This window comes from Sinocyclocheilus rhinocerous, unplaced genomic scaffold, assembly GCF_001515625.1.
Source record: "Sinocyclocheilus rhinocerous isolate Xijiao unplaced genomic scaffold, SAMN03320098_v1.1 scaffold364, whole genome shotgun sequence".
NCBI classification, from domain to species: domain Eukaryota; kingdom Metazoa; phylum Chordata; class Actinopteri; order Cypriniformes; family Cyprinidae; genus Sinocyclocheilus; species Sinocyclocheilus rhinocerous.
The window spans coordinates 883113-905546 of record NW_015659024.1 but is presented as its reverse complement, the minus strand read 5'-3'; the positions used below and the strand labels follow the sequence as shown (position 1 = coordinate 905546).

The 22434-nt window shown below is 36.3% G+C and overlaps 1 long non-coding RNA gene across 1 annotated transcript in view; it reads right to left on the bottom strand.

Annotated features, from left to right (window-relative positions):
* Positions 1-16286: 16286 nt before the first annotated feature.
* LOC107723275 (uncharacterized) overlaps positions 16287-22434 on the bottom strand; it is an 8067-nt gene continuing 1919 nt past the window's right edge. Inside the window, exons 3-4 of the long non-coding RNA XR_001637908.1 lie at positions 19363-19464; positions 16287-16372 (exon numbers count right to left, since the gene is read on the bottom strand). This is a non-coding gene — a long non-coding RNA (uncharacterized LOC107723275). The remainder of the gene's footprint in view (positions 16373-19362; positions 19465-22434) is intronic.

Below are 22434 nucleotides of genomic sequence, written 5' to 3'. Positions count from 1 at the left end.
CGACTATTTACATTTTAGTTGACTAAGCCTCTTCTAGTCGACTATTATGGAGGAAGTCCTAATTGCAACATTCATAATCATTTTAGTTTAATTGTGCAAGGGCATTTTTTGACCCTGTATCTTGAATTTGCAGGGCGTTTGGTGACTTTGGTGGCATTTTCGCCCCAATCACCCGTTAATTTTCACCCCTGCCTATGAGGCTGACTAATAACTCCAGCAACTGTCTGTGTAGGCAGCAGAAGTGCTTGAACAGAGCTACAGACGAGTACATCTTTCTTTAATCAGCTCTAAACACACAACACGAGCTGAAAGACAGGGCGAGCGGCCCATACTAATTACTCAAGATATGCAAAAGCACCCTTTTGCATCGTGAACACATACAAACACAAACAGCACGCTACATACGCATTTACACGGCGCTTCAAACACTGCGCAGCCAACAGCCCATGTGCAACGCATTTTCCCCAAATTAGGATCAGACAGGGTTCCTGCCCGCACCTCAGCCCTCACAGGCCGTCTCGCTCTCTCCGTCTCTCTGCTCTCTGCGTTTGTGGCTCTTTAATGTGTGCTGGGAGGGCCCATTAACATCAACGCAAAATATTCACTGTGAGGAGAATAAGCACCAACAAGGGAAGATCAAAGCCGGGCGTTATTATGAGCTGTTGGGCTCTGGAATCATAAAGCAAGCCCAAACCAAACTCTCCACAACAACAATAACAAGGCCGTAACGTATCATCTCACTGGGTGTCTCCTGCGTCTGCTGTGTCACTTGACAGCGTTGCATCACTGCAGAAATGAATCGTATTCCTGCTGGTTTTGGGTGTCTTTGCATAAACAATATAACAGAGGGTGGAGCGGCTCGCACGAACTCACTGGTGAAATATAACTTCACTCCTAAGCTCAAGTTAGAGACAATTTACACATGATCACAGCACTGCAGAGAACTCCACAGAAACTGGGAGACTTTCACCATTTTTTTTTAACCTCAGTTAATGCTCCAATATTAAAGGAACAGTTCACCCAAAAATATGAAAATCACAGTGCAAATGCATATGCCGTTGTTGCTTTTCACAAAAAAAAAAAACACAAAATTTGAAGGGTCTTCACGCAGCTCTTTTCCATGTGACAAGAGTTCATAGTGATTACTATAAAAAAAAATATATATATATATATATATAACACCATAATACTATCATAAAAGTAATGCATGCGACTTTGTGGATTTTTCTCTTCTTTTGAGCTTGTTGCAGTGCAATATAGGATTGGCTTATCCATGAAGAATACATGGGATCCTGCTGTGTTTTGATCAAAACAGGGTGGAAGCATCTATGTGCACATCTTAAAATGCCGCCTACTTAGACAGCTGACTAGGTTTTGGAACAAAGTCTTTGAAAAACAAATATCTTAGTCATTACTGTAATTGCAGGGGAAAAAAAACATTTCAGTTTCGGTTCTGCGGTCACATGGATAAATTCAGGATATAAAAATTCAGGTTTCAAAATTCAAGGAAAACAAGCAAAATAGGGTTAAGAATTGACAGGGTTTCAAAAATACAGGAACCAAATGATTTTCTAGACGTCCACTTCTGCTAACGGTTCTTGAGCATTTGCATTCTTCTGTCGATGTGGACGAAGTACCTTACTGAAAAACTCTGATAGTGACTTATGCACCGCTACTGAATCTACAGCACCACGACTACAGAAAGCATGTTTCATCTGAGTCTGGCATTTACTGCTCTTTTTTTTTTTTCAATCTTCACCAAAATTGGTTCAGATCATCTTCAGACCAAGCCTCACGAATGTATAGCTATAATGCTTCAGTGGGATTTTCTGGTGAAGTAATATGCTTCAAGTACTCATTTCAGTAAATGTTTTTATATGATTTAATGATTTAAAGGAGCACTCTGTGTAGGTTTCACTGGCTCTGCTCACACATGAAAACAATAAAGTACTCTGTTGAAGAAAAAAAACCCATCTTTCACCAGTCGGCCAGTTAAACACCAGCTTGGTCAGGCTGTGGGAGACCAGCTTAATCCATCTAAGAGAGCTTGCTGCAGACCAACCAATGCTCATCTAGCCTCGTGACCACACAAATCTATGCAGCTCTAGAAAGCATGTGCCACTAGAGTGAAACCGCTGCTCACAGCTCTATTTAAAAATGATGATCATAAACAGGCATCCAAACATCAAATGCAGTACTTTATGTTACAAACCATGTCCAGTTCTTCATACAAAATTGAAATTATACCACACAAACTCGAGTATTGTAAGTCTTTGCTCTACAGCTATCAATGTTTAGCTTGGAAAAGAAAAACAATCGGTTTGTCTAAAGTCTGTTGTGACTGGATATTAGTTTATATACAGTATGTCTATATGATTCACAACATAATGAAATCTCCCTTTAAGGTTCATGGGGGCTCCTAAGGGGGTGTGAATCTTTACAGGCCTCACGATTTGATTCAATTATGATTCAATTACAAAACGATCCACAATGCATCTTGTCCACACTATCGGTTAGTGTTGTTGATACCAAAATTTCTGATGAATGCAATGCAAAATGCAATAATTCTCGGTACTAATTACAATAGCAAAGATGAAAAAATGGAAGTTAAACACTTATTTCTAGCTGGTAAACTACATTAAATCTTTATTTTACAATTTACTTAAAATAATAATTTTTTAAAACAATGTATTACATAATAAAATTATTTAAAATAAAATAATTATTTTAAAATAATTAATAATAATAATAAACAAAAATAACTGTATGTAGTCAAGTAATTAAATTGAGCTTAAAAACATACACATGAAGTATTAAAATGGTCAGTAATAAGGAAGAACGAAGACATGCATTACAAGCCAAAAAACGAAGAGTGCATTCAGTAGCTGCTTTCACACATTCAAACTGGTCAATTTCCATAAAAACTGCCTGTAAATTACTGTATGGCATCAACACTGAAATCTGTCTGCACATTGTAAGTGTTGACACATCAAGTAAAAGCTTGGGTTTCTCACAGTGCATTTCCTGCACATTAAAGCTTGTGAATGCCATAGTAATTAATTTTGACATTTCTGAACTTTATGGAAGTTTAAATATTTTAGTTTTGTTTGTGTGGAATTAGCATCAAACAGAAAATGGCTCTAGCACACACATAAGTACCATCTCTGTGGTTAAAAATTAAACTCAGAAATGTCTCTGCAATTTGTAAGAATCAGTTCGGAATCACTGAAGAGAGAATGGCGATGCATCAGAGAATCTTTTTTTTTATTCCCCACCAGTAATGGCAATTATTCAGCCATCGGTGAGCATGTCATACACTCTCAGAAAAAAAAAGGTACAAAAGCTGTCACTGAAGCTGTACCTTTCTACCTTATTTACCCCTAAAGTGTGCATATTAGTACCTTAAAAGTACATATTAGTGCCTAAAGTAAACACACTAGTGTCTAAATGGTACATTTTTAGTACTTCTGAAAAGGCTTCAGTAACAACTTTTGTACTTTTTTTTTTCTGAGAGTGTACTCAGCCATCAAAGAAAGACAAAAGACATCTTTTACAATTTATGAAATTCGTCTGAGACCACAAAACTGTAGGGCATGCACACATATAAAGAAGCATTCAACTGGACTTAAAGACATGAACGGCCATTACACAAATCACACACGCAGCCCAACACACACAAAGAGGCTCATTTATTCACTAGTAAGGGACTGTTTCTGCTTTCCATGTCAGAGGTGAAGAGGGACCAATGAAGCATCACGTTACAGGAGTTCATTTAGACAGCAGCTGAACAAAGACCCGCTGCTAACTCACATGCGAACAATGAGGAGCATATTAAAGAGGGAATCAGCCGTGTGGCTCTGTGAGATGAGATGTATACTTGGAAAACAATGGGGCTGTTCTCCTGGAGCCAATGCTAAAGAGCTTTTTCAACACTTTCTCATTTATTAGACTTCGCATCACTTCCTGCTTCTGCTTCCTTGTTTGATTGCTTTATTTATTGGTATGACAAGGAGATTTCTCACTGTGATAAAGACAGTAAGAATGAGACATACAGAGTGGGGTATAGATATGAGGAAAGGATGATTTGAAGGAAAAAATGAATAAATCATATAGTTATGCACCAAAATTTCAGCAACTGAACATATTCCCTCCAAATTAATTTTAGACCAAATCAGTTTTGGAGGACCAAAATTTTTGGTGACATTTAATTAGCGTTTCTCTGATGATGCATTTTGATTATGTTATTAGCTATGTTTCCATCCAAAGATGCGAATTTAACTTATGCATAAATAAGAACATAAAACATATGTGAATAAAGCATCGTATTCTATTTCATGTGTTCAATAGAATAAAATCGTCACTTCTTGGGAAAGAGGTGCAAAGTATTAATAATAAAAAATGAAAGTTGCTGTAACCGGGGAAGCCTGTGGCTCTTTTCGAAACTCGGTAACACTGTCACGTTATCATTTGGATGCCTGATGTTTGGGAACGCAGTCCTGTGAGACGATGCTCAGGCATTTCAAACTGATTCAGATAACACTAGAGATGGTGTGCGATGAGATTGGTGCTCTGGTTAGTCCAATTATCCAATCACTTGTTCTGCTGAGGCAAAGTCACACGAGTTTTCTGATGAGCATCGAGGAATTTATTCAGTAAATCTGTTTCTATCAGTTTATTTGCATGTCTTAACAGATAAAAAAAAGCAAATTTTTATAATTGATGCGCATCTTGGCGTTTCCATCCAGTGTTTTTTAATGCGATATCCCAAAATTTGCATTAAAATAGATGGATGGAAACACAGCTAGTGTTTATTTTGTTCAAACAACGTGGATAAACTACATGTCAGCTGTGTGGACGTTAACGTTGGGTTAATAATGTTGATTTCTGGATTTTAATCAACCTTCATTTTGATGAATCAAGATCTTCTAGTCTATGCTGTTTTCAGTTAACACGTGAACAAAATAACTAAACATCTTTGCAGTGTGACTCCCATCCAATAATCGCAATAAGCTTTGCGCTGTTACTTGTGATATGAAACAAAGTCTCAGCTTTCAAATTCTGTTATAACAAAATTCAAACAATAGCTAAATGTGTCGTGACAGACTGCTGTAGCCTCAGTTCCCCTGCCTATGAGGCTGACTAATAACTCCAGCAACTGTCTGTGTAGGCAGCAGAAGTGCTTGAACAGAGCTACAGACGAGTACATCTTTCTTTAATCAGCTCTAAACACACAACACGAGCTGAAAGACAGGGCGAGCGGCCCATACTAATTACTCAAGATGTGCAAAAGCACCCTTTTATATCATGAACACACATACAAACACAAACAGCACGCACGATACGCTTTTATACCCCGCTTCACACAGCGAGCAGCCAACAGCCCATGTGCAACACATTTTCCCCCAGTTAGGAGCAGACACCGTTCCTGCCCGCACCTCAGCCCTCACAGGCCGTCTCGCTCTCTCCGTCTCTCTGCTCTCTGCGTTTGTGGCTCTTTAATGTGTGCTGGGAGGGCCCATTAACATCACCGCAAAATATTCACTGTGAGGAGAATAAGCACCAACAAGGGAAGATCAAAGCCGGGCGTTATTATGAGCTGTTGGGCTCTGGAATCATAAAGCAAGCCCAAACCAAACTCACCACAACAACAATAACAAGGCCGTAACGTATCATCTCACTGGGTGTCTCCTGCGTCTGCTGTGTCACTTGACAGCGTTGCATCACTGCAGAAATGAATCGTATTCCTGCTGGTTTTGGGTGTCTTTGCATAAACAATATAACAGAGGGTGGAGCGGCTCGCACGAACTCACTGGTGAAATATAACTTCACTCCTAAGCTCAAGTTAGAGACAATTTACACATGATCACAGCACTGCAGAGAACTCCACAGAAACTGGGAGACTTTCACCATTTTTTTTTTTACCTCAGTTAATGCTCCAATATTAAAGGAACAGTTCACCCAAAAATATGAAAATCACAGTGCAAATGCATATGCCGTTGTTGCTTTTCACAAAAAAAAAAAACACAAAATTTGAAGGGTCTTCACGCAGCTCTTTTCCATGTGACAAGAGTTCATAGTGATTACTATAAAAAAAAAAATATATATATATATATATATAACACCATAATACTATCATAAAAGTAATGCATGCGACTTTGTGGATTTTTCTCTTCTTTTGAGCTTGTTGCAGTGCAATATAGGATTGGCTTATCCATGAAGAATACATGGGATCCTGCTGTGTTTTGATCAAAACAGGGTGGAAGCATCTATGTGCACATCTTAAAATGCCGCCTACTTAGACAGCTGACTAGGTTTTGGAACAAAGTCTTTGAAAAACAAATATCTTAGTCATTACTGTAATTGCAGGGGAAAAAAAACATTTCAGTTTCGGTTCTGCGGTCACATGGATAAATTCAGGATATAAAAATTCAGGTTTCAAAATTCAAGGAAAACAAGCAAAATAGGGTTAAGAATTGACAGGGTTTCAAAAATACAGGAACCAAATGATTTTCTAGACGTCCACTTCTGCTAACGGTTCTTGAGCATTTGCATTCTTCTGTCGATGTGGACGAAGTACCTTACTGAAAAACTCTGATAGTGACTTATGCACCGCTACTGAATCTACAGCACCACGACTACAGAAAGCATGTTTCATCTGAGTCTGGCATTTACTGCTCTTTTTTTTTTTTCAATCTTCACCAAAATTGGTTCAGATCATCTTCAGACCAAGCCTCACGAATGTATAGCTATAATGCTTCAGTGGGATTTTCTGGTGAAGTAATATGCTTCAAGTACTCATTTCAGTAAATGTTTTTATATGATTTAATGATTTAAAGGAGCACTCTGTGTAGGTTTCACTGGCTCTGCTCACACATGAAAACAATAAAGTACTCTGTTGAAGAAAAAAAACCCATCTTTCACCAGTCGGCCAGTTAAACACCAGCTTGGTCAGGCTGTGGGAGACCAGCTTAATCCATCTAAGAGAGCTTGCTGCAGACCAACCAATGCTCTTCTAGCCTCGTGACCACACAAATCTATGCAGCTCTAGAAAGCATGTGCCACTAGAGTGAAACCACTGCTCACAGCTCTATTTAAAAATGATGATCATAAACAGGCATCCAAACATCAAATGCAGTACTTTATGTTACAAACCATGTCCAGTTCTTCATACAAAATTGAAATTATACCACACAAACTCGAGTATTGTAAGTCTTTGCTCTACAGCTATCAATGTTTAGCTTGGAAAAGAAAAACAATCGGTTTGTCTAAAGTCTGTTGTGACTGGATATTAGTTTATATACAGTATGTCTATATGATTCACAACATAATGAAATCTCCCTTTAAGGTTCATGGGGGCTCCTAAGGGGGTGTGAATCTTTACAGGCCTCACGATTTGATTCAATTATGATTCAATTACAAAACGATCCACAATGCATCTTGTCCACACTATCGGTTAGTGTTGTTGATACCAAAATTTCTGATGAATGCAATGCAAAATGCAATAATTCTCGGTACTAATTACAATAGCAAAGATGAAAAAATGGAAGTTAAACACTTATTTCTAGCTGGTAAACTACATTAAATCTTTATTTTACAATTTACTTAAAATAATAATTTTTTAAAACAATGTATTACATAATAAAATTATTTAAAATAAAATAATTATTTTAAAATAATTAATAATAATAATAAACAAAAATAACTGTATGTAGTCAAGTAATTAAATTGAGCTTAAAAACATACACATGAAGTATTAAAATGGTCAGTAATAAGGAAGAACGAAGACATGCATTACAAGCCAAAAAACGAAGAGTGCATTCAGTAGCTGCTTTCACACATTCAAACTGGTCAATTTCCATAAAAACTGCCTGTAAATTACTGTATGGCATCAACACTGAAATCTGTCTGCACATTGTAAGCGTTGACACATCAAGCAAAAGCTTATAAAATTATTTAAAATAAAATAATTATTTTAAAATAATTAATAATAATAATAAACAAAAATAACTGTATGTAGTCAAGTAATTAAATTGAGCTTAAAAACATACACATGAAGTATTAAAATGGTCAGTAATAAGGAAGAACGAAGACATGCATTACAAGCCAAAAAACGAAGAGTGCATTCAGTAGCTGCTTTCACACATTCAAACTGGTCAATTTCCATAAAAACTGCCTGTAAATTACTGTATGGCATCAACACTGAAATCTGTCTGCACATTGTAAGTGTTGACACATCAAGTAAAAGCTTGGGTTTCTCACAGTGCATTTCCTGCACATTAAAGCTTGTGAATGCCATAGTAATTAATTTTGACATTTCTGAACTTTATGGAAGTTTAAATATTTTAGTTTTGTTTGTGTGGAATTAGCATCAAACAGAAAATGGCTCTAGCACACACATAAGTACCATCTCTGTGGTTAAAAATTAAACTCAGAAATGTCTCTGCAATTTGTAAGAATCAGTTCGGAATCACTGAAGAGAGAATGGCGATGCATCAGAGAATCTTTTTTTTTATTCCCCACCAGTAATGGCAATTATTCAGCCATCGGTGAGCATGTCATACACTCTCAGAAAAAAAAAGGTACAAAAGCTGTCACTGAAGCTGTACCTTTCTACCTTATTTACCCCTAAAGAGTGCATATTAGTACCTTAAAAGTACATATTAGTGCCTAAAGTAAACACACTAGTGTCTAAATGGTACATTTTTAGTACTTCTGAAAAGGCTTCAGTAACAACTTTTGTACTTTTTTTTTTCTGAGAGTGTACTCAGCCATCAAAGAAAGACAAAAGACATCTTTTACAATTTATGAAATTCGTCTGAGACCACAAAACTGTAGGGCATGCACACATATAAAGAAGCATTCAACTGGACTTAAAGACATGAACGGCCATTACACAAATCACACACGCAGCCCAACACACACAAAGAGGCTCATTTATTCACTAGTAAGGGACTGTTTCTGCTTTCCATGTCAGAGGTGAAGAGGGACCAATGAAGCATCACGTTACAGGAGTTCATTTAGACAGCAGCTGAACAAAGACCCGCTGCTAACTCACATGCGAACAATGAGGAGCATATTAAAGAGGGAATCAGCCGTGTGGCTCTGTGAGATGAGATGTATACTTGGAAAACAATGGGGCTGTTCTCCTGGAGCCAATGCTAAAGAGCTTTTTCAACACTTTCTCATTTATTAGACTTCGCATCACTTCCTGCTTCTGCTTCCTTGTTTGATTGCTTTATTTATTGGTATGACAAGGAGATTTCTCACTGTGATAAAGACAGTAAGAATGAGACATACAGAGTGGGGTATAGATATGAGGAAAGGATGATTTGAAGGAAAAAATGAATAAATCATATAGTTATGCACCAAAATTTCAGCAACTGAACATATTCCCTCCAAATTAATTTTAGACCAAATCAGTTTTGGAGGACCAAAATTTTTGGTGACATTTAATTAGCGTTTCTCTGATGATGCATTTTGATTATGTTATTAGCTATGTTTCCATCCAAAGATGCGAATTTAACTTATGCATAAATAAGAACATAAAACATATGTGAATAAAGCATCGTATTCTATTTCATGTGTTCAATAGAATAAAATCGTCACTTCTTGGGAAAGAGGTGCAAAGTATTAATAATAAAAAATGAAAGTTGCTGTAACCGGGGAAGCCTGTGGCTCTTTTCGAAACTCGGTAACACTGTCACGTTATCATTTGGATGCCTGATGTTTGGGAACGCAGTCCTGTGAGACGATGCTCAGGCATTTCAAACTGATTCAGATAACACTAGAGATGGTGTGCGATGAGATTGGTGCTCTGGTTAGTCCAATTATCCAATCACTTGTTCTGCTGAGGCAAAGTCACACGAGTTTTCTGATGAGCATCGAGGAATTTATTCAGTAAATCTGTTTCTATCAGTTTATTTGCATGTCTTAACAGATAAAAAAAAGCAAATTTTTATAATTGATGCGCATCTTGGCGTTTCCATCCAGTGTTTTTTAATGCGATATCCCAAAATTTGCATTAAAATAGATGGATGGAAACACAGCTAGTGTTTATTTTGTTCAAACAACGTGGATAAACTACATGTCAGCTGTGTGGACGTTAACGTTGGGTTAATAATGTTGATTTCTGGATTTTAATCAACCTTCATTTTGATGAATCAAGATCTTCTAGTCTATGCTGTTTTCAGTTAACACGTGAACAAAATAACTAAACATCTTTGCAGTGTGACTCCCATCCAATAATCGCAATAAGCTTTGCGCTGTTACTTGTGATATGAAACAAAGTCTCAGCTTTCAAATTCTGTTATAACAAAATTCAAACAATAGCTAAATGTGTCGTGACAGACTGCTGTAGCTTCAGTTCAAGCGGCACGTGAAACAATCGTTTCTTCATCTTTACTACTAGTTATAGCACAAAATAATCATGAATGAACATCAGAAGAAACAGAACAACTTCCTGAAATAAATCACGTCTCATGTAATCGATCAGTCAGTGCTTCAGTAAATCAGCTTGTGATCAATAATGTCACACAACATCTCATTTATCTCAGGAAAGACATGCAATGTCCATAAACTCGTTAGAAACTCAGCTAGAAAAATAACTCCAAAGAGCATTTTTGTTAAATATATGCAATATATTACATATCCATTATCTTTGTAATTAACCTGATGGTGATGTCTCATTTAATGCATCTTTGAAAAAATCACAGCCACTTTTTAAATATTTATATTTCAACAATGAACTGAAGTAAAAACAACTATATATAATTAAAATCTGATATAAAAACTGCAATTTAAATGCTTATATTCAAGTCTGTTTTTATTTTTTTATATAATTTATTTTATTTTTATTTCAGTGTTGATTATTAAATAAACGTTATTTTCAGTTTCCGTTTTCAGCTAAATTAAACTTTTTTTTTTTTTTTTGGTGCATGACTAACATTCAATATATTTCAGTAAGATATAGAAATGATACTAATATTTTTAGCTAAAGCAGGATGCGTGTTTAGGAGCAGGACTGATTTTACCATATTAAACAGGCCCAGTGTATTCACAGTACGAGCACTTTATCTGTATCACACTGTATCCATCACATTCCACTGATGCACCTGCATGGGTGGCTCATGTTCAGTCACGTGACACAGTGAAGTGAACCTGGCCTAGCCCTGCCTGCTTCCAGTATCCCATCATTCACCGTGAGATGAGGGCATAGACCGGGTGCAGGGTGAAGATATCCTTTTCATGCAGGTGATTGTCCGATAACAGAGCAGTCCACAGGGACTGTGTTATCACAGCCTAAACAAGCAACACCTCCTGAGGAAATATTATGTCTACAAACATGCTACAATGGAATGACAGAATACTGGAGCGGAGAAAGAGAAGGATGAAAAATGAGGTTAAACGTGTCTGAATCTTCACAGACCCCAGCATAGACAACATTTCACAGTCACCTCCTTCTCTGGAAATGCATTCCTCTTCGGAGCAGAAATGCATTTTTATTATTCTCTCATCATTTTTTGGTAAACAGAAGATCAAACATGCGTGCTTGACGTTCCAGAACCAGTGAGCTTTGTTCTTCTGCATCAAGCGAGCATCTCTGAGCTTCCATTTACCATATTTAATGTGCTCTACATGTGTGCATTAATCAATGTTGATATGTGAATAAAAGCTTAAATTAAATCTGTTCATCATAAAAAGCAATCGTTATGATCGTTATTGTTTTCAGTAATCAAGAAGAACGTTCAATCTGTGCCACCAGCTTTACCAAATGGAACTGCAAAAACAATGATCGTTAAAGTTTCCTGAACATCAGCCTGTCTGCCATTGTTCAAAATGAACAAAATGGAAAAAAAGATAAACACAACATAAACTAAGAAATATCTTAATTTCAGCTCTTGTTTCTAGATGACTAATCCAATGTATTAAAAGTAAATAAGAGTCACCGATCATGAGACATTTTGTAATCTTGCTTCCATTGAAGCTCAATGACCTTTAGAACATAAACAAACCCAAATACTGGGACTTTGTTAAATTCATAATTTTTCAAACTGTTATGCTGATTATGTATGTTATTAAATAAAGGATATATTTTGGAGAAATGTAGCATTCCATCACTTGCTCACCAAGTGACGGATTTGTTTCTTACAAACACGCAGCTTTTGTCTTCTCCAGATGTTAACTGATGGACTGGAGTAGTGTGGATTATTGTGATGTTTTTATCAGCTGTTTGGACTCTCATTCTGACGGCACCCATTCACTGCAGAGCATCCATTGCTGAGACACTGATGCAATGCTACATTTCTCCAAATCTGATGAAGAAACAAACTCATCTACATCTAGGATGGCCTGAGGGTGAGCACATTTACAGCTAATTTTAATTTTTGGGTCAACTATTCAATTAATTGGATGAGTTAGAAATTAAATCTATTTATTTCTGTTTAAATCGGCCATATTGTTAAATCATCTCTTTGTAAAGAATGGTACAGTGAACACTGAACGAGGCGCTGCAGGGATTGTTCCTGTTAAGTGGCCCATAAAAATGCTCTAAATGTTTTGCTCAGTAAGAACAAAAAACATAAACCATGCATTATTTTGCAATTCAGAAAGAAGTTTCCCTCTTGGCAAGTGTTCATTTTGGACCAGGATTTAAAGTTTTGACAGAAGTAAAATTCTTGCTTTGTTACGTCACATGACACACATTTGTGTTCACCTTTGGGAGAGTGATTTGGCACACAAGTGCCAACTATAGAAGCATAAACATGTCTGTTTTATTTTATTTTTTTATTATTATATATTTTTTTTTAATTCAATAAACGAATACGCTAATTAACTAACATAAATCAGAGCACTGATGAAGTGAATACGTCAATGATTACTCTGGAGGATAATGTGTTTGACCTCATGCAGATAGTTAACACCCCATAACAGCTCAGAATGAGAAACATTTGGACTGTAAACGGGCATCTCTGCAGTTCTGCTCTGGCAGCAGATTTTGTTCTGTTTTCACCTCCATAAACAGTCTATCATACAGTAAAGTCTGCATTCTTCTGGTTAAACACACTGCAGAAGACTGTTACAGGATGCAACACAGAGAAAATAAACGTTATATATTGTAAACCCGCCTTTACTTTTGGGCTACAATGATCCCACAATAAAATAATGTAGGTTAATGTATGTTTAGGGATGCTCAATGTATCAGTGACCAATAACCATGTCGATTTAGCTGATCATCGCAGAGCTCATTTTTACCAATTCAAAAAACATGATTTTTTTTATATAGTAATGTTTCGATGCCTAATTTCACTTGTTTTGTTTGTTTGTTTTTAAAACATGAAAAACAGTACAGATATATAAGATCATATCTCATGGTTGTGATCTGTCTTACGAAGCAGTTGCAGCGTTGAGGGACAAACATCTTGCAGGCTGTGGCGATGTGGTTAAAACATGAAAAACAGTACAGATATATAAGATCATATCTCATGGTTGTGATCTGTCTTACCGAAGCAGTTGCAGCGATGAGGGACAAACATCTTGCAGGTTGTGGCGATGTGGATCTCAGCGCTCAGAACAGCTTTAATGATCAGATCCTCAATCTGGCCCATGAGCACTGACAAACACAGAGAAACAATCCCATCGGCTGATCATTCCAGCTTGATAAAGGTTTATTTCTATTCATTCTAAACAGCAATAGTCTTTTTATCATGCAAAACACAACCACTTGCAAAAGCATTGAAATATAGTTGCTCCTCCCGTCATTTCCATCACCAGTTTTGTAAGCAAACAAAATTTTTTGCACTCAAATGCAAAGTTTCTCAGGGGAATGCAAAACTTTTATAAAAGCATAAAGTTCTTGTGAATGAATGCATAAGCATTGAAATGTAATTTTTCCTCCCATCACTAGTTTTTAATTGTTTCACAACATTTTGTAAGAATGCAACTATTTTGAGAGCAAACACAATGTTTCTTGGGGGCAAGCAAAAGAAAGCGCAAAAGGTTTTGTAAGCAAAGATCAAACTTTGCAAGAGAATGCAAAGTTTCCAGGTGGAACAAAACATTTTTGAGAGAAAAAAAAGTTTCGTAAGTGAACACATAATCAATAAAATATAATTTTCTTCACATCTTATATTATTTCCATCAGTTTTGCAAGCAAATGCAAAGCTTTTTCAAGAGCATGCAGGAAACAATGTTTCTTGGGGGCATGCAAAAAAGAACGCAAAAAGATTTGTGTGTAAAGTTTATACATTGCAAGAGAATGCTTAACGCTTTGAAAGCAAACGCAAAGTTTCTCAGGGGAACACAAAACTTTTGCAAGTGAATGCATGGTTTCATTTTTCCTCCCATCTCATAACTCAACTGTGTGCAGAATTCATACAGAAGACCAAGTGTTCGAGTTGTATGAGCTTTTATGTTTTTTTGTTTTGTCTTTTTTGGAGGACACAGGTCACGGTCTACGATCAGTAAAAGGAAAAGGAGTAGTGGATGACCAGTATGACTACAGTGCAGTTTAATAGGAAATGCTGCTGATGTAATCTGTAATCTGCAGCTGTTGTTCATCAGGAGTAACAAGCGTGTCAATCTACAAATGACTCTGTCGTGCTTTGTGCTTGAGAATATCTGCAGATTAGTGGTTATGAATGTCAAACGTCACGGAGTGTTAAACATGAAAGTATATGATTGCATAAGCTCTACTCACATGTGGTGTCTTTGCCTTCTTGCCTCAAATATCTCAGCATTGCGCTCATGCTCCATTTGTTCCCATAATCCTCTACTTCAGGGTCATCGCAGCTGAAAGGAAGAGAAACCCTGACTGTCAGCACTGCCAAAACAATGCTGAGAAATGGGCACAACGTAACAATGTTGACATGATAAGCAAACACAAGGATTAGCTGGTATTTGAAAACACATTCCCGTTTAGGAGTGATGAACAATGAGAAGTGATTATTTAACTATTATTTCTGACAGCTTAGATCTGTTCTCATTACTGTAACACGCATGATGCTTTATGGCATGAGCTGCCACAAGACAAACACAAGCTACTCTAATATCATCAGGCATTCATAAAGAGCTATTAAGGATTATTGCTACAGAACCTTGTGCAGATTGAGGGACAAACATCTTGCAGGCTGTGGCGATGTGGATCTCAGCGCTCAGAACAGCTTTAATGATCAGATCCTCAATCTGGCCCATGAGCACTGACAAACACAGAGAAACAATCCCATCGGCTGATCATTCCAGCTTGATAAAGGTTTATTTCTATTCATTCTAAACAGCAATAGTCTTTTTATCATGCAAAACACAACCACTTGCAAAAGCATTGAAATATAGTTGCTCCTCCCGTCATTTCCATCACCAGTTTTGTAAGCAAACAAAATTTTTTGCACTCAAATGCAAAGTTTCTCAGGGGAATGCAAAACTTTTATAAAAGCATAAAGTTCTTGTGAATGAATGCATAAGCATTGAAATGTAATTTTTCCTCCCATCACTAGTTTTTAATTGTTTCACAACATTTTGTAAGAATGCAACTATTTTGAGAGCAAACACAATGTTTCTTGGGGGCAAGCAAAAGAAAGCGCAAAAGGTTTTGTAAGCAAAGATCAAACTTTGCAAGAGAATGCAAAGTTTCCAGGTGGAACAAAACATTTTTGAGAGAAAAAAAAGTTTCGTAAGTGAACACATAATCAATAAAATATAATTTTCTTCACATCTTATATTATTTCCATCAGTTTTGCAAGCAAATGCAAAGCTTTTTCAAGAGCATGCAGGAAACAATGTTTCTTGGGGGCATGCAAAAAAGAACGCAAAAAGATTTGTGTGTAAAGTTTATACATTGCAAGAGAATGCTTAACGCTTTGAAAGCAAACGCAAAGTTTCTCAGGGGAACACAAAACTTTTGCAAGTGAATGCATGGTTTCATTTTTCCTCCCATCTCATAACTCAACTGTGTGCAGAATTCATACAGAAGACCAAGTGTTCGAGTTGTATGAGCTTTTATGTTTTTTTGTTTTGTCTTTTTTGGAGGACACAGGTCACGGTCTACGATCAGTAAAAGGAAAAGGAGTAGTGGATGACCAGTATGACTACAGTGCAGTTTAATAGGAAATGCTGCTGATGTAATCTGTAATCTGCAGCTGTTGTTCATCAGGAGTAACAAGCGTGTCAATCTACAAATGACTCTGTCGTGCTTTGTGCTTGAGAATATCTGCAGATTAGTGGTTATGAATGTCAAACGTCACGGAGTGTTAAACATGAAAGTATATGATTGCATAAGCTCTACTCACATGTGGTGTCTTTGCCTTCTTGCCTCAAATATCTCAGCATTGCGCTCATGCTCCATTTGTTCCCATAATCCTCTACTTCAGGGTCATCGCAGCTGAAAGGAAGAGAAACCCTGACTGTCAGCACTGCCAAAACAATGCTGAGAAATGGGCACAACGTAACAATGTTGACATGATAAGCAAACACAAGGATTAGCTGGTATTTGAGATCACATTCCCGAGCCGTGTTGGAGTGATGAACAATGAGAAGTGATTATTGAACTATTATTTCTGACAGCTTAGATCTGTTCTCATTACCGTAACACGCATGATGCTTTATGGCATGAGCTGCCACAAGACAAACACAAGCTACTCTAATATCATCAGGCATTCATAAAGAGCTATTAAGGATTATTGCTACAGAACCTTGTGCAGATTCAGATAGAAGGACGTTTCGCACATTTCCTGTGTTAGTATTGGTGGAAATTGTGCTTAATATATAGGCTTAATCATGGTTAAATGAGTTTATGATTGCAATAATGATCTGCTGATTGTACCTCTCCTGTTCTTACTGACTACCTGTCCAGCAACGTTTCAGGAAAGACATTTTAATTTAAAAAAATGAATAAAATGTTCGCTAAAAATAAAAACTCTCTCTTCAACAATGTAAATGCTGCATTTACCTCTTCCAAACTGTACCAAGGAGATTTTGATGATTTATGATCAATATATTTCAATATAATCACATTTTATCACATTTTGAAATCTGATATATCATCCCATCCCTATAAGATGACATCTCAAATCTATCTATCTTTTAAACTTAAAATGCTTTTTTATTTTGAAACTTTTAAACAAGGCTTCATCAAGTAAACACTCAAAGTCTGTCCTGACAAACTGTGCTTTTCTAGTTAAAAAATTTATTTTCTTTTTATTTTAATTAATTTGAATTTTAATTCTACTTAAATTAAATTCTGCATTATTTTTGCTACCTCAATTCAAATATAACAGTTGAACTGGAATTTAAAAGGTATTTTCATGTTTAAGAAAATTTAATTGACGACTTATGTATTTGAATTACATATAAAATTTTCATCCACTTGGATTATACAGTTTAACATAAACTAATAAACTTAATGTGATGCATATTTGTCAGTCGTTCATAAATTAAACAGGTCAGATTTCTGAAATAGTACTAATAAACTGAACGCGTTTTAAATACACAATAACCAGGTGTATATATTTATCATCAATAAATCCAATTTCAGTTATTTCAGTTCAGTCTGTTTCAGTCTCATACATTTTAATATTGAATATTGCTTGTTCCACAGCTAGCCATATTTTAGCCATGTTTATACTTTTTAAGTGAATAAATCGAATTGCTTTCACAATGAACAGATTTCCGCTGATTGATCTGAACAACTGCATTTTTTTAATTATGTTTGTTTAAATAAATTCAAATGCAAATAGCTATTAATAAACTATGCAATGAGTAAATTATGACAAATAAGCTTGAAGGTAGCGCTGGGCGGTATATTGAGTTTGTACAATATATCGATATATTTTTATAAATGATTAGTGGCCGACTGATGGGATTTTTAATGGCCGATGCCGATATTGAGAAATCAATCTGGCCGATATAATACATGTAATTACAGTAAATGAGAGACATGCAGAAAATGGGTGAAATTAAAAGAACATTTATTATGCATAAATATTTATTAAAACCTACATTTAAAAAATGTAAACAATTGAGGTAACAATTAGTGCAGCCTTTCCTTTTCTTTTGCTCAAACATCTACAAAAAAAATATATTTATAAAACCTAAACAATTAAATATATATTTATATTTATTTATAAAACCTAAACAATTAAAATGTAAACAACAGAGGTAACACTTAAATGAACAAGGCCTTTCTAACATTCATAATTAATGATCAAATTAATATTCATAAATTAATGAGTACGGCTGTCACAATAAACATGAAATGTGAAAATTAATGAAAAGTGTAGTGGTCGACCAATATGGGATTTTTAATGGCCGATGCCGATATTGAGAAATCAATCTGGCCGATATAATACATGTAATTACAGTAAATGAGAGACATGCAGAAAATGGGTGAAACTAAAAGAACATTTATTATGCATAAATATTTATTAAAACCTACATTTAAAAAATGGGTTAATAATAAAGATATATATCTCTGATCTGTTTGGTTTTGCTTGTCTGTTTCATTGTAAAAATAATACAAGCCTGAAGGCGTATAATTACATGCTTGATTATCAGCATATAGCAGCATTAAATAAGACCGGAACATATGAAAAGGTACTACACGTGATATTACGCCAATCATGGGCAATGATAAATGCACGATATGGTGTCATAATCCGTTTTGAGAAACATCAGCCACACGGAAAGACTTATCGGCCGATGCAGATACTTAAAAAATCCCAAATATCGGCCGATATATCGGCTGCGGCGATATATCGGCCGACCACTATAAATGATATGGAATGAAGCAATATCGTTTAAATCGATATACAGTAGTTTAATACGAGTGCATCTGAAAAATAGTGGAGGACAGAAAGTGCATCATCCAGTTTGTCCTAAACATGGGACATGCTTTATATTAAGGGTTTTAAAATAACTGGTAAGATAAAAGCTATAGTTAACACGTATAGTTTAAAGAGGCTGTTAGTCTGTGCTTTTGCTGTTTATTTACTTTCATTTTTAGTTTAGTGAATTTAACTTCTGCTTTAAAAAGCATGTGATTTTAACCCTTTTTTGCTCATAATATATAGCATAGCCTGCACGGTTACATTCACTATATTTGTTTTCATTGTCTTTAATAGAAACATTGTTTCATTAGACAATATTGGGCAGAATGTTTACCCTGTTTACACCCTTTACAATATATTTTCACAACATAGCACAGCCTCTATTTTTCATACCGCCTTACAATCCGTCAGTGCTGATATGCACACGGGACAGGGTGTGCTGTTCAAATTATGGCATTAAAATACCAGCAGACCTATTTGGCACATAAATGTTGTGCTTAATACTAAGACTATAAAAGTCGAAATATCAAACCCCGAGAGAGCTCACCTGACGTAGTCGCTGCTCTTCTTGTTGACACTGTAGTTGGTCAGATGCATGAACTGGTTCTTGATGTTTGCCGTGGCGTGGTCATACTTCACTGTGGCAAACCTACAACACACACAAGCAAGAAGGAAAACTGAGCTTAATAGCGAGTATGACATTCAACTGACCTGCTGAAAAGAATAAATAGGTACAGCACCAAAGCAAGCAGACTTGTGTTAACTTAACACGGGACAACATTCACAAATCCAGCCACAAATCTATCTAATATTAATGTGACATATAAACAGAGAGGTTTTGCAACAGCCATCGGACAATATTTGGCTGAGATACAACTATTTGAAAATCTGGAATCTGAGGGTGCAAAAAAATCTAAATATTGAGAAAATCATCTTTAAAGTTGTCCAAATTAAGTTCTTAGCAATGCATATCACTAATCGAAAATTAAGTTTTAATATATTTACAGTAGAAAATGTACAAAAAATCTTCATGGAACATGATCTTTACTTAATATCCTAATGATTTTTGGCATAAAAGAAAAATCTATAATTTTGACCCATACAATGTATTTTTGGCTATTGCTACAAATATACCCCAGCGACTTAAGACTGCTTTTGTGCTCCAGGGTCACATTTTAGCAGTTTCATCGTCCTGAAGTCAGTGGGTTTTTTTGGTTAAATGCCTGAAATAAGACTGAAAACAAGCTCAAGGTGTTTTTATGTTTTATTCTACAACATAAAATACATTAGTAATACCCCCCTTGTGATTTTAAGGAGTAGTCATGTAAAACCAAAAGCTGTGTGTTTGTAAGAAACAAATCCATTATTAAGATGTTTTTAAAGTCAAACCGTCACTTACGCCTAGTGCTAGTGCTGTCAATCGATTTAAAAAAAATTACGAATTAATCTCACATTTTTCTCGCGATTAATCCCACCTAACATTAAAGTTTTTAAATATACTTTTATATTGCAATAATTTCACATTCAATCTTCAAATTAATGTACAAACACCATAAAGACAGTATATTTTTAAATATCTGTTTAATGGCATCTTTTTTATGACTGAAGGCCAGTATCAATGATACTAATACTGATTTCTCTATAAAATTGCCCCCACCCCCCAATATTTAACCATTGACTAGCCATTCAACATTACAGTATAACTGAGAGCTATCAATTTTAACATTAATTAGACTTTAAAAAATAACTTCTAATTTAAGTGAACTTAAAACAATCTTCACATAAACCCATTATAATAAATGTCATATTTACCTGTGCACTTCAGCAGAAATATACAGAAATTGAAATGATCAAACACTAATAGACTAATAGACATCACAGCACGCTGCGAGCACAGTACCGTTTCCGCGCTCGCTTGACTCGCGCCTGACGCTGAAGTGAAGTGAAGCGCGCGTCTGAAACGCCTCCCGTTCTCAGTCGTTCTGCGACTGAATAAATGCACTTCCTCGTCAAGAGAAATAGTGGCAGAAGCAGCAGTTGTGGGTGGGGTGGCCAACCCTAGCCCCACCCCTGCGTTAATTGCATAAAATATTTTTAACGCATTAAACTGAAAAAAATTAATCGCCTGCGTTAACGTGCTAATTTTGACACCACTAATAATAATGCTTCCTCCAGTGAAAAAGTGCATCTCCTGTTGTCTCTCACATTAAAATCCAGCCACGTATTTGTTTAGAGCTGTTTTGGACTGTTTAAACAGATTTCTCTCCTGATTCAGACCAGACCATTTTTTCACTGGAGGAAGCGTTATTATGGATTATGGACTTGTATTTTAGCCGGGAGCAACAGTTTGAAGTTAAAAACGCCTTGATGATGGATTTGTTTCTTACAAACACACAGCTTTTGTCTTCTCCAGATGTTAACTGATGGACTGGAGTGCTGTGGATTACTTGTGGATTATTGTGATATTTTTATCAGCTGTTTGGACTCTCATTCTGACGGCACCCATTTACTGCAGAGCATCCATTGCTGAGACACTGATGCAATGCTACATTTACACAAACCTGATGAAGAAACAAACTGAACACTGAACAGATAAACTCATCTATCACTAGTCACTTTCACAGCCTTGTTGTGTTTATAGTCACGCTCTTCCAAACTATTCTAACTCAAACTTTCATGGAAAATGTTTTGAAAGACTGAAAGAGTTTTTGAAGGCTTAATGGTGGTGACGATGAAGCCATGTGACCGTGGTGTAGTTGTTTATAGCCTGTGTTTAGCTTTTTACTTCTGGCGATTTAGGCTTCACACTTGTGTCTATTTAGGATGAACCAGACTTTTAAGAATCATACTTTTGCTGGTCATTTTCTGCAATAATCCACAAGCCAATATTGGGTTTTGTCGAGGGAATCAGGGTGATGCTAATTTACAGGATGGCCTACAGAATACATCATCACTGCAGCGCTCTATACTGATGAAGTCATGAAGTCTAATCTGTTTGTTCTCTTCACAAACTGCACATTATGGTACAGTGACAATGCTGCATAATCACAAACAGAGTTCTATAACTGTAATCTGAGTGATTTGTCCCAAAGCTCACAGTATTCCCGGAATGCACCACCGCTGGGTTTGAGAGGAGTGGACGCCACATGTGGAGGAAGAGTTTCCTGGCACACAGAGAGCACCTGAATGCCTGCAAAGCTTCTGGGATCTCCAAGATAAAAGTTGAGTTGGGAAAAGTGCCAGGATGTACGGCCAGCAGTTCATAAGAGAGTGTGTCACTCTGTAAAGGCGGCGTCAGCGCCAAGCGTTTTACACACACCAGACCACAGCGGCCGGATACACCGGATTTGTCTGAGCTTCTCACTCACATGTCTGAGAAAGCGTTCTCCTCGCTGTGCCAAAAGCAGGACACCGTGTGTATATCTAGATTGAATTCACAGGCGCTCAACGCAGGGTTAAATCTTTCCCACTACTATTCGTGGCTTATGTAAAAATATCATAAAAAAGGAGCCTCTTCAGGTAGAAGACATTTAAAAAGCCAATTATGTAAGCCTGAGAACATACTCACTTAAAATGTTTTTAAACTATCACATTTCCTTGGTGATTTAAATATGTAAAA